The sequence below is a fragment of the Abramis brama genome (assembly GCF_963993115.1).
Source record: "Abramis brama genome assembly, chromosome: 8".
In the NCBI taxonomy this organism is placed as follows: domain Eukaryota; kingdom Metazoa; phylum Chordata; class Actinopteri; order Cypriniformes; family Leuciscidae; genus Abramis; species Abramis brama.
The window spans coordinates 41,745,955-41,758,321 of NC_139970.1; the positions used below are offsets into that span (position 1 = coordinate 41,745,955).

Consider the following 12,367-nt stretch of genomic DNA (forward strand, 5'->3'; position numbering starts at 1 on the left):
CTGCAATTAGTAAATCAGAGATTATCCACATACATTTTTTTATTTTTAGATAATTTCCATCTAATGAAATACAATCAATCAAATCAATCAAATCATAATTTACTTATAAAGTACTTTAAAAACCACAGTGCTGTACAATTTCCGAAAATAAAATCGAAAACAGTAAAATATAATAATAGAAGAAATGTCATATTAGAGTAAGCGATTGAATAAATTAAATAAACACCACAAATCTGCTCAAACTTATGGGCTTTAAAAATAGTGATGGTCTCATTAAACAAATACATGCTTAATTTGCATTTTTCTGCATGAGTGCAATATGCAAAATATTGTTTGTCAACATAGTTCGTCATATTTTCTGTCTCTGAGGGGCCCGTTAAACATAGATGGTGCTGAAAATCCTGTTTTCTCCATTGAAGTGAATGGTACAAATGATTTGACAGTACATATTTTGATATTTGATGGTGTTTGACAGGCAAGGTGTTTGACTTGTTAGGTGAAAACCTCTGAACATGCTCAACAGATTCTGATATATTTTTGCACTTCTGTAACCGGTTTTCTTTCAAGAGTCAGCGAACTGATCATTAGTGTTAATCCAGATGGAAGTACAGGATGATCATCTTCAGTTCATCTGGCAGAAATGTCAGATTCGGTCTCCAGATTACAGTGTCAGGGTTCTTGGAGCTTGGAGTGAGATCACCTGCGGTTAGGGGAGGAGCCCTATTGGAGCCCCGCCCCCACCTGTCCCCGCCCCCCAATTTTACCCATTGTTCATAATTAACCAGCACAAATTGAAATTATAACAATTGGTAAATCTGATAAATGACAGAGCAATTCATCACATCAAATATACTCTTTAATGTTATATTTCAAAATTACAAATATACAAAAATTACAAAAATATAACAAATTGCTCCAAACAGTTTGGAAAAACAAATCTTTTTGCATTTTGAATGTGTCTAGTCTTTTGACTGCATCAATAATAATGTATACCATGGGCTATATTTTAAATGTTCTAGCCTAAAAATGTTAGACGAGCTTTCTTTCAACTTACCTTCTCCATCACGACGTGTGTTCGCGCGATGTTGTTGGTTACCTAGTAACGAACGTACGGTGGCCGAGAATGTTCCGTCAACTTCCGTGTGTTCGCGCATCTATGTTGCCTAGTAACGAACGCAATCTGGCCGAGATACGTGCTGGCGGCAGGAAACTTCACTTTGTGTGCGTGCGCCTCGTATACAACGTTATATATAAAGCTTGCAGGACAACTTGGTTGGCCTTGCCTTTTCAGCGTGAGAAATAAACGGTGTGGCGTGTGAACTGGTTGAATTGCGCGTGTCTCACGGCCAATGCGTGAGACTTGAGAACCCTGCAGTGTACATGCTCAAAATGATCAGCCCATGAGATACGGCAGAGAAATGAGGGTGCAAAGTCCCTTTTGATTTGGTGCAAATGTGACTGAAAGTGGTGATAAACGAGTGGTTGAATTGGTTATTTAAGGACCCCACACAAGAGGTTTTTTTTGTGATATTTTCATCTGGCAAAATTTCGGTGGATCACTACTTACCTGTATTTTGCCGATACCCGTCACATTCAAATCAAGATTTAAAAGCTAAATGTGAAGCACAGAAAGCTCAAAAGAGACGCTCTAAAAATAAGTGGTTGACATATTTGATCTTTTTAGTTTAACTCTTTTTTTAAGGATGTTTTTCCTATCAGAGAGATAATAAAAGAAAGACAATACAGTGTTTGTTTCGACATATTGACCAAGAAATACGGATGAAATTAAGCAGAAGTATTTCTTACTCTCTGATTCAGCAACAAAAACAAAACAAACAAGGAAAAAAAATTATAAATGCTTGCTTCAAAACATACTAGTATATTACAAAACAATAGAAGTAAATAATATTAATGTAGTATGCATGTACAGTGTGGTAGCAATATAGATAAAATACAGCAAAAACTGTAAATATTACTACGAAAAAACCAAATACAGTTTATTTCCCTTATGTACTCTGTTTATATTTGATCTTTTTAGTTTTTTTGTTTTGTTTTAGGTGACACTGCCTCGTTCCTTTGTGAACCCCCCCCCCTGGATGAACCATTCCTGAACTTCAGATCAGTTTGAGATGTAAAGATGGAGAACTCAAACGTCCTCGAGTGATTGTTAGCTGGCACGTTCCCGTCTCACCAGGAAACGCTGTATCCTCATAATCCGTTAAAGTTAAAGTTATAGGGTGGGGAGTGGATGAACAGGATAGTCTCTGTTTTCTCAACATAGTTGTTCCTTACTATCATTATCACGAGTCCTGTCTCATGAGAAGACAATGTGTCTCTCTCTCTCTCTCTTTAAACAATGGCAGATAGGCCGATCTGTAACTCAAGCCGTCTCTTTAAGGCTGCGCTTCAAAGAGTCTAAGAGCTTTTTTCTTCTTTTTTTTTCTTTTTTTGTGTGCAGTGACCTCCAGCACTGGATAAAACATAGAGTTCATAAAAGAAATCAAGTCATTCCGGCAGTTCGTAAAGGCAGGAAAGACCTGTCGTAATGCAGAATGTCTTAACAGGAGACGAGCTCGCGTTTGAAATATGCGTGCTTTGTCTTGTGGGAAAGTATATGATCGCCTGCCTCTGACTAGCAGGTCGTTTCTCGCAGAATTATATAATGAAAGGCATTTATAGTCTGGTTTTTGCAGGCCTGTTTGTTGTTGTTTCAGTCAGGTATGACTGACAAAGATATGTGCGTGCAAGGGCCGGGGGATGAACAGAAAATGTATCTCAATGTTTTAAAAAGGGGTTTCTTTATTTTTCAGCTTTTTAACTATATAGATTTCTTTCAAAAACATAAATAATATTTACCGACCCCAAACTTTTGAACAGTGTATATACAGTATATATTAATTTTTTTGTCATTTTTATTTTTAGTTTAATCAACATTTTTAAGCAATTTGTATACCAGTTTTATTTTGTATTCAACATTGTTCATTTAAAGGAACACGCCGACTTTTTGGGACTTTAGCTTATTCATCGTATCCCCCAGAGTTAGATAAGTCCACACATACCCTTCTCATCTCTGTGCGTGCCGTAACTCTGTCTGACACACCCACCGCTAGCCTAGCTTAGCACAAAGACTGGAGGTAAACAGCTTCAGCTAGCATACCGCTCCCAGTAAGTGACAAAATAAAGCCAACATTTTCCTATTTACATGTTGTGATTAGGGGTGGGAATCTCTGGGCACCTCATGATTCGATTCGCTTACGATTCAGAGGGTAACGATTATCGATTATTAATGATTTATTTTTATTTTTTTTGACTTAGCCTACTTGGTACTTTTAAAGCAAAGTATTTATGATGACCCATAACAAACTTACTTCCAATCTTCCTATATTAATTTTATTAATAAAACAAATGGAAGTGATTTGGCAAGTCAGCTGTAAGGTTACATTTGCCAGCATATGTCCCAACATTGCAAAGAACCAACAGGAAAATAAAGGTGTGCCTGTACTATAGTAAATTAATACAAACTTCAGCATATTCTGAATCTCTAGTGGCATTTAATAATAGACTTCTAAACAACATCCTCTTGTTATTTCCAATGAGCAATATAATCCTTCAGACAAAAAACATTTTGCTGTAGCAAAATCACAAACATGCTCTCATATAATGCTTGTGGACTTATGCATATTCTGAATAATTAGTAACATACAAAGCCGCTCTTATACACAACTAAATAATAAAGAGTTATGACTTGAAATGTTTGCTGTATACCACAATCAAAAACAGCTTATGCAAAAAAAGTGAATGAACCTCTGCAGAGAGCACAGTCAAAGTGTAACTTTTTGTGTCATATTGCAGGGCAGTATAACGTACGTATAACAGATCGGTTTACAGCATATTGATGTGAAAACTAAACAATACAGAAAGCAGCTCTCATACAAAAAATACTAAATAGGTAACAATGAAATTGCCAATTTTCCATACGTTAGCTTTTAACAAAGAGGGTGCCGTTCGAATTTGGCACTCAGCCATCATGCGTCTGTTATGTGCGCGACTCTGTTATGCACACGCCACAGACTGTCCGCGCACTGCACGTCCGCTTTAGAGTTCCGCCTTTTGCGTTCCGTCAATATTACGTTATTAAAAAAAAAAAATTGATTTTTGACATTTTGTGAATCGATTCAGAATCGTCCACGTCCGCATCGCGATGCATCTAAGAATTGATTTTTTCCCCCACCCCTAGTTGTGATTTGTATAGTCACAGCGTGTACAAATAACAAGGTCACATGAGACACAGCCATCTTCTAACCGTATTCATACTGATTTGCTCACAGCGCCTGAGAAGCCCCGTGGTGAGGAGCAGAGAGTTCGCTCAGAGTTGGAGTAAATCACTCCGCAGAAGTAGCAGTGCTTCGCCTTCTGAGAATATAGTTCCAGTATGTATACGGTTAGAAGATGGCTGTGTCTCATGTGACCTTGTTATTCATACACGCTGTGACTATACAAATCACAACATGTAAATAGGAAAATGTTGGCGTTATTTTGTCAATTATTAGGAGCGGTATGCTAGCTGGAGCCATTTACCTCCAGTCTTTGTGCTAAGCTAGGCTAGCGGTGGGTGTGTCAGACAGAGTAACGGCACGCACAGAGATGAGAAGTGTATGTGTGGACTTATCTAACTCTGGGGGATACGGTGAATAAGCTAAAGTCTCAAAATGTCGGCGTGTTCCTTTAAACATCAGATCCCAGATCTCTCTCACCTTTATGAACATGGTGGATGCCTGTTCTAATATATCAAGGAGGATTTTTAGCCTTCACAATGATTAATATTGCTCAAAGTGAGTTTCCCAGGCAGCAGAATTGTTTTCCCTTCAGCTGTTTTTGTTCATCTGGTGGTAATTTCCATAAATGTCAGAGTTGAGACTTGAGAGAGGCCATACAGAATGATGTGACTTTTGTGAAAAGCTCATCTCTGTCAGTCTGTCTCTCTCCAATTTCATTATCTCGGTCTCTCTGTGAGTGTCTTAAGTCGGCTTGTTCCATATGATCGGTAATTTGAGAGTGTGTCAATGCCTTCAGCTAAATGAAAGTATATTCAGCCCTGTGTTATATTAAACAAGGCTCTATTTAACGATCGAAACATAATTGATGCATTGCAAATGCTTGGCCAGCAACATCTATTTCAGAATATAGTGTGTGTGTAATTATTAGACAGTCTGTGTGTTTTGTGATTAATACTCAAAAGGTTTAATTGTAGATAGCACTTCTTTTCAGTAACATTCACATCTCGTTCATAAACTGTCAGTTTTACTGGTTTGAACATTCACTGAAAATATTTTTTTTTTTGCGCTGCTTGTTCAAATTGCTTAGTTAAAATGAGCTTAAGCAACACAATTGCTATACATTTTGTCCGAACTTAATTTGATTGTGTTCAATCTGCTTAAATATATGTAAAATATAAGTTTACTTAATCCGTTTGTGTTGGGTTACATGAATGATTTGTGTTGCATTAACTGAAACTGGGCGGTGCTTGTTAGTTTCCCAGCATGCTTTGCATATGGTTGAATTAAGAGAGAATAAATGTTAAAATTAAGTGTTGTTTTATGTTTTTTGAGAAAATTAGAAAAGGGGAAGACTTGATATAGTGTGTAATTGTGTTTAATGTTCAATTGCATTGGAATTAATTACAGTGGGTTACCAAGAGTGGAGCATTTTGTTAGACTGATTCAATTACTTTTAACTGTTTTGGCTGACGTAGCATGTAAATCTTAGCATTTAAGATGCTAATATGTGCTATTGCTAGCAAATAACTAGCTATAGCCTATCAATTCAATTGTGTGTCACTAAAATAAATGAGATCTTATTGGATGAATGAATATATACTGTAAATATGACTACTTGAATCATGTCAGGGAGCCTTTAAAAATTACTTAAATGGGTCGCTTAAAATGACTTTGAAGTTACATGAACAAATTATGTTTGTTTTACGTAACCCAGTTATGTGGAACCGGTTGAAATAAAAAAGTAAATCAAAGCCAACATATAATTTTGTTGAGTGTTGTTTCCTCTCACTGTAAATTATATATCTGAGAACAGCCCACATGTTTTCTGGCAGGTTTAAGTCAGATGAAGAAAGGGGTTTTCTGATTAGCTATACATGCTTGTAAACATGCGGTTTATTGTCCTGCGTGAAGATCATGATCATGATCGAGCTTCACACACTGAGCTTCTGAAGCCTCCCGGTGTGTTGTGGTTCTTCTGGTTGACGGTGACACTAGAATCTCAAGAGTCTCTGGTGCATTTGTGGTTAATTCATCTCAAGTATTTTGCAGTTAATTTGCACCTTTTCTTTTCAGCACGTTTTTGAAACTCTTTTGGCTGTTATTAACAGGACTGGTATCGTCTTATGCCACGTTTTTAAGTTTCTCATGTGGGATTTTTGTGTTACACTCTTTCCTTTTCAAGAATTCACTGACGATGGTTTATTTCAGTAACTTATGATTGACTCTTTTTGAAGGTTTGAGATGAGGATGAAGTGTGCCTGTGTTTGAGTGAGAAAGATTAATTGCAGATATTAAAATAGACGTGGCTTAATTTCCTTTAATACTTCCACGAAACACACCCATATGGTAATATTTAATAAGATGATAAACTGGCAGACTGTTCAGAGGATGAGGAAGTTATACAAGCGGCGGTTTCTATTAATTCATGCTGATTTGTAAGGAATGAGAGCCATAAATACACTGCAAAAATATCTAAATATCATAAATAAAAAGAAAACAAGATGCATTTATAAGGTTGATGCTCAAAAAAGCAGAGCAATGTTTTGATAGCGTCACAGTATTTACACTTTAACCTACCAATGGATTCCTTGTAACAATTACACGCTTCACCTTTTAATGAGGGGTAATTATTCCTTTTTTTTATTATTCCAGATTCTGGAGTGATGATGTCACAGTGATGTCACTGGGTTGAAATAGAGGCCATCATTAACAGTAAGTGAAAGCTCACACACGCCTGTTCCTGCCAAGAATGATATTATAAGTATAACTCATAACTATATTACATACCGTACACACCAATGGAGCATCATGTTATGTTTGTTTATAAGTCAGGTAGATTCTGATTGGCTGTCAATGTTTTTATCGCTCATCAACTGGGAAAAATCGATCTGAAAGTGATTCCAACGGTCTTGTTCAGTGTGTCGTTATAGTTGTGGTGTGAACTCCACTATTCTCATAGAGTTTTGGGCCCTATGAAATCCACTGTATTTTTTCCAAATTCGGTTTTATTTTTTTTCCATGTTCCATGTTTTGTTTAAATTTTTCTGGATTCCGTTTGAAAGTTTAATGATCAAAAAAACATGTCTAATGAATTTAATTCATAAAATGTAATAATTTAATTTTAACACTTCCCCACCAGAATTTTGTTTTAAAAAAAAAAGCCAGCATTTTTATCATTTTCACAAAAATTTCATGGCCCTCAGAATATTTTGTTGTATAAAAATAAAAAACATTCAAATATATCAAAAGAAATAACAGATCCTCTGCTTTTAAACCACAACAACAAAACGTTTTATTCTTTTTTTTATCAACACTTGAATGTGGGTAACACATTTACCAATTGAATTTTGAACAATTTTTTTTGTCAAAGACTACGTCTGGATCGGATTCAGAGCGATGATCAGAACACAGATGGAGTAGATCGAGTCCATCAACACCCCTAAAGCTCGTCCCGGGTCGACATTTTATTCGGTAACATTAGGTAGTTTTGATTTATATGCTGTTTAATGTTTGATGATCGCTTTATTTTACATATGCGTCTGCTAACATATGCTATCACTTGTTTCTGCTGCTTGTTCACCTGTGTTTTGATAAGAAGATTCTCTACTCTACTAGAAGATGTGCAATAGCGCCCCCTACCGTATAACAGTGAAAACACATACAATTCTGTCAATGGTTGGAAAGCATTGTCTCATAAATCATGGAAAATTCAGTCAATGGTGGCGAAAGAGTTAATTTAACAATAGGACAATCTTATAAAACAATCCAGTGGGGGAGGAGAGAGCAATCCAACTCAAACTGGTTTGGACCAGACAATCGAACCAAGTGTGAAAGTACCCTTATTCATCAAATATATGCCAAATTCTGTGACATTCTACATTACACAGTAAAATCCATTTAAATGACTGGATTCCACGACTCCGTCTGCATTTTTCACATTGCGAAAATCATAGGGCCCTATTAGAGTTAAGGTCCTTGCACACTGAGTCATGCGTTTTTTCGTATTCGTGATTCGGTGGCTCTGAATTGTCAAAACACCATTCAAAATGTTTGCTACGGATGCGAAAAACGCAGAAAATCGAACCTGATCCGAATTTTTTTATGACGGACCAAAGTTTCGGAGGCTGTGTGTAAGAGTGATTGACATAACGTGAGGTCGTCTCAGTGTGCAAGGGCCTTAGTGTATTTAAAAATTTTGATTATAGTTATCGTTGTAGTTCTCGTTCTTAATATGATGACACCTAATGCAAAAATAGGCATATGTCACGGAAAAATTGAAGACCGGAAGTACGTCTTTTAGTAGGGATACGGCTCTTCCGGTTAGCTTTTTACAATGGCGGAGTCCGATAGATACCGCTGGACCAAATCTCTCCGCAACCTGCCTGAAGTCACATATGACGATGTGGTTCGGATGGTAAATGAAAACTCTCAAGTGGAAACGTCAAAATTGAGGAAAAGGTACAAGTTCTTCTGGGAGAACCATTGTTGTTATAGCTCTAGCCGTTCGCCAGTAAGGTAAACGTTTCTATGGTAACAGCGAGTTGGACCAATCAGCAGACGTTGCTGCTACACTTAGGATTGTGGGTAGTGTAGTTTTTTTTGATCGCGGATAAAACATGTTTTTCTTAAAACAAGGTTGATTTCATACGAACTTATAACTTAGAAGTTCTGAATCCCTACTCCGCGTTCCGGAAGCAGGAAGTGTGACATAGGCCCATTGTTTTCAGTTAATAATAAATATTGAGCTTAATTGTAAATGTGAAAGCTCAAGTCCTTATTTTTAGTGTTGTAGAGCTGCTAAAGGTTTTTCATAAATGTTGCTGTGTGTAGCCTTTATATTAAGTTGCACTTTTAAATACTTGGATGCATTTTAAAGCACTTCTTATATATATATATAAAAAATAAAAAAAACTTTAGATTTGTTTTTCCAATCGTTTTGTGGTTGCTTTGGAGGGACTTTTAAGTGTTTCTCAGTAAATCGCGTGGATCTAAACGGTGGCTTGGAGTGTCAATATGAGATGAAAGAGTGGATTTAAAGAGGAGAATATCCTAAAAAGAAAAGTGTGATTGTGCACAAATACAATCAGCTGGTCATTATGGCAAAATAAACCCTGTTGTGAAGCTGAAGAAATGCCATGTTCATGACTGTTGTATGGATTTCTGGTGTGTATGTCCTTTAGTGGTGTCTTTGCGAGTGACAGATTGCTGTGATGCGATCAGAGGAGACGGCTCATTAGGTCAGGAATATGTTGAGCTGTAATGACACACTCATCACATCACCAGCGCACACAGAACGCATCTCTAAGGTCAAAGCCAGCGGGTGGCCACACACACACACACACACACACACACACACACACACACACACACACACACACACACTGCTTAAGCTTAGTAGGTCACTGCCTCGCATTGGCTGTGTCTGAAATTGAAGGCAGCGGCATCACTGCCCACTTAGTCAGTGACTTAACAGAAATTCTTCATTTTCATTCATTCATTCATTCATTTTCTAAGGCATCATAATTTATAAATCCTGAAGTTTTGTCAGCTAAATATTTATCTGAGATTTGAAGTTAATATTTCAAAAAATGAACACATTTGCATGATTTCAGTAAGCAGTCAAACAAATTCTAACGCTATGTCCGAAAACGAGTACTGTATAGTAGGCTCAACATTTGGTTTGAAACTTGCTTCACGAACGTTAAAAAAGTGCATTCTATATAGACATTGTGTAGCCCGCCCCTTTGTGTCGCCCCACCCCTTTGTGTAGCCCCACCCCTTTGTGTCGCCCCACCCCTTTGCGTAGCCCCGCCCCCTTTCAGCACTGCGCTCGTTGTGTTCTGTCTTCTGGTTTGTATTTCCACAGCATGATGGGAAGATCTTACAGATTCATGAATGAACTGCTCTTTTTAAAATCTTTATTTTATAATTTCTAAAAAAAAAAATCTATTTAGCTTTATTTTTGTATCGATTTTATTTTTAGTAATTTTGAACTTTCTTCAGAATTAGTTGCCAAGGCAAGTTTTTCCATCTAATATTTATATTTCAGCTTTATTTCAGTTACATAAAACAAAAGAATTTAATAGTTTTAGATAACAATAGCAACCCTATAAACTGCATGATTGTATCCGTCTTTGTTCAGGGTGGAGGATGAACCGACAGATGTGTGTTTGTGATGTTTTTCTCTGAGATGACTCTGTGGCCTGAGGTCACAGCATAACCTTCTGAGGTCCATCTTTGGAGAAATCAATCCCGGCACTAATCAGTGTGTTTCTGTGGTGCTGAAATAAAGCTGGTGAAGTGGCGATTTATTAGAGCCGAGCGTGTGTTAGCTGTGGGGCTCAGCTGGGATAAACCTACAGCGGGTCAGGTGAGGTCGGGCTCCTTAAGTAACATGGCAAACACACAGATAGGGATGATCTGTCGTCCAAACCTGTCTATCTGAAGCCCTTTTAGAGTGAAGGGTTCGCACGCAGGGTCACGGCCTCCTCTGGTCCGTTCGTCCTCTTCCGTCTTGCTGGGTTTTTTCAGTGGGGAAGAAGTTTTGAGTTTGGAAACATAAAAAAACTAAAAAAGACAGACATTTTAATCGTGTCTGTGATTTAAACTTAAGCAATAAGCCCCTTGAAGCCGTGATTTACAGTGGATTTAGAACAGCTAAGGGCCGTTGTTAGCTACGACGCGCCTAAAACCCCCTTAGCTGTTCTAAATCCACTGTAAAACACGGCTTCAAGGGGCTTATTGCTTTTATAAAATTGTTACTCCATAAAAATATTCATTTTAATATTTATTTTATTCATAAAATAAACACCAGCAACAAAAAATATAACGTTATAACACATTTATTCCTCCGCCAAGCAATGTAGTTCCGAAGAGGTTGGCTAAGCAACACAAACGGCAGTTGCGCAGTAACACTAATGTAATGCGGTGTGTGTTTGTTGAGTCATTTACAACGGCTTTGAATGAGTCTCAACCAATCAGAATCAAGGACCGGAACTGTCCGTTTTATAATTCAGTATTAGAAACAGTGTTACAATTGGAAATTTTGATTTATAAATCTGTTCAAACTTAGTGTCAGCAAATCAATTCAAACTCTGATTCAATGATTTATGTCTTCACTCAATGTTCACAGAAGTCTCAGATTCTCTTTTTGTATATTAAAATGTTGTAGAAATATATGTATTATACTATACTACCTGTATACATACCTAAAAAAATCTAATTTTTGAACATATTGAATTGAAGGTGTTTTGTTTCCCCTTTTACGATCAGAGATACCCTAATTTCATTTAAATGTTTAACATAAAAATTAAATTATATTAAAAATGTAGTTAAAATAATCAAGGAATGTTTTCCACGCAGTTTGTTATTTTAGGAACAGATGAAAGAGTGAAATGTAATCATTTTGACTTGTATAAATGTTCCTCTAATTAGGACAAAAACTTGAGCCATTTTAGAGCAAAATTAATAAATATTAATAAATAGAATAAAAAAAAAAAAAAAAAAATATATATATATATATATATATATATATATATATATATATATATATATATATATATATATATATATTTTTTTTTTTTTATTATTATTATTATTATTATTTTTAATATAGTACACTATATTGTTATACTCTTAGAAGAAAAAGCTCTAGAACCTTAAAGGGTTCCCATCATGGAATAATTTTATGGATTTAGTTTTAATTTTAAATTAATTCAACAAACAGCTCGTAAACACACTTCATTACTTGGAAAAATATTGAAATACCCCATTAAACATGAAAGTATTATGCAATCATTTAAGACATGCCTTCTTATTTAGAACTTTTAAAATTGGGATCAAAAGAACCTAGAATTCTACATAGAACCCCATTGAACCTTTGTGTTTCACAGTGCAATGAGCTCTTATCTGAAAAGATCATGGGAAATCTGACATGAGCTGCTGCAGGAACTGATTAAAGCAGCATTGAGAAATGGCTTCGACCTCTTGTTTTCTTTCCTCTGTAAAATTGACTCCGGAATGTGCCGGAAAATTCTCCTGCTTTAGAGACGTGCGTCTAAAATGGCTCCAGTATCATCATCCTCTCTCCT

The 12,367-nt window shown here is 36.4% G+C and overlaps 1 protein-coding gene across 11 annotated transcripts in view; it reads left to right on the top strand.

The window, feature by feature from the left end:
• The window catches only part of baz2bb (bromodomain adjacent to zinc finger domain, 2Bb), a 90,701-nt gene that overhangs the window by 8,132 nt on the left and 70,202 nt on the right, over positions 1-12,367 (top strand). For 2 of the 11 annotated variants that reach the window (XM_084122370.1, XM_084122373.1), the window contains exons 2-3: positions 6,930-6,989; positions 7,648-7,758. The exons of 6 other annotated variants lie outside the window; for them this stretch is intronic. The gene's annotated coding sequence lies outside the window, so the exon portion shown is untranslated. The remainder of the gene's footprint in view (positions 1-6,929; positions 6,990-7,647; positions 7,759-12,367) is intronic. 3 more of the 11 variants (XM_084122372.1, XM_084122369.1, XM_084122371.1) reach the window with 2 other exon arrangements.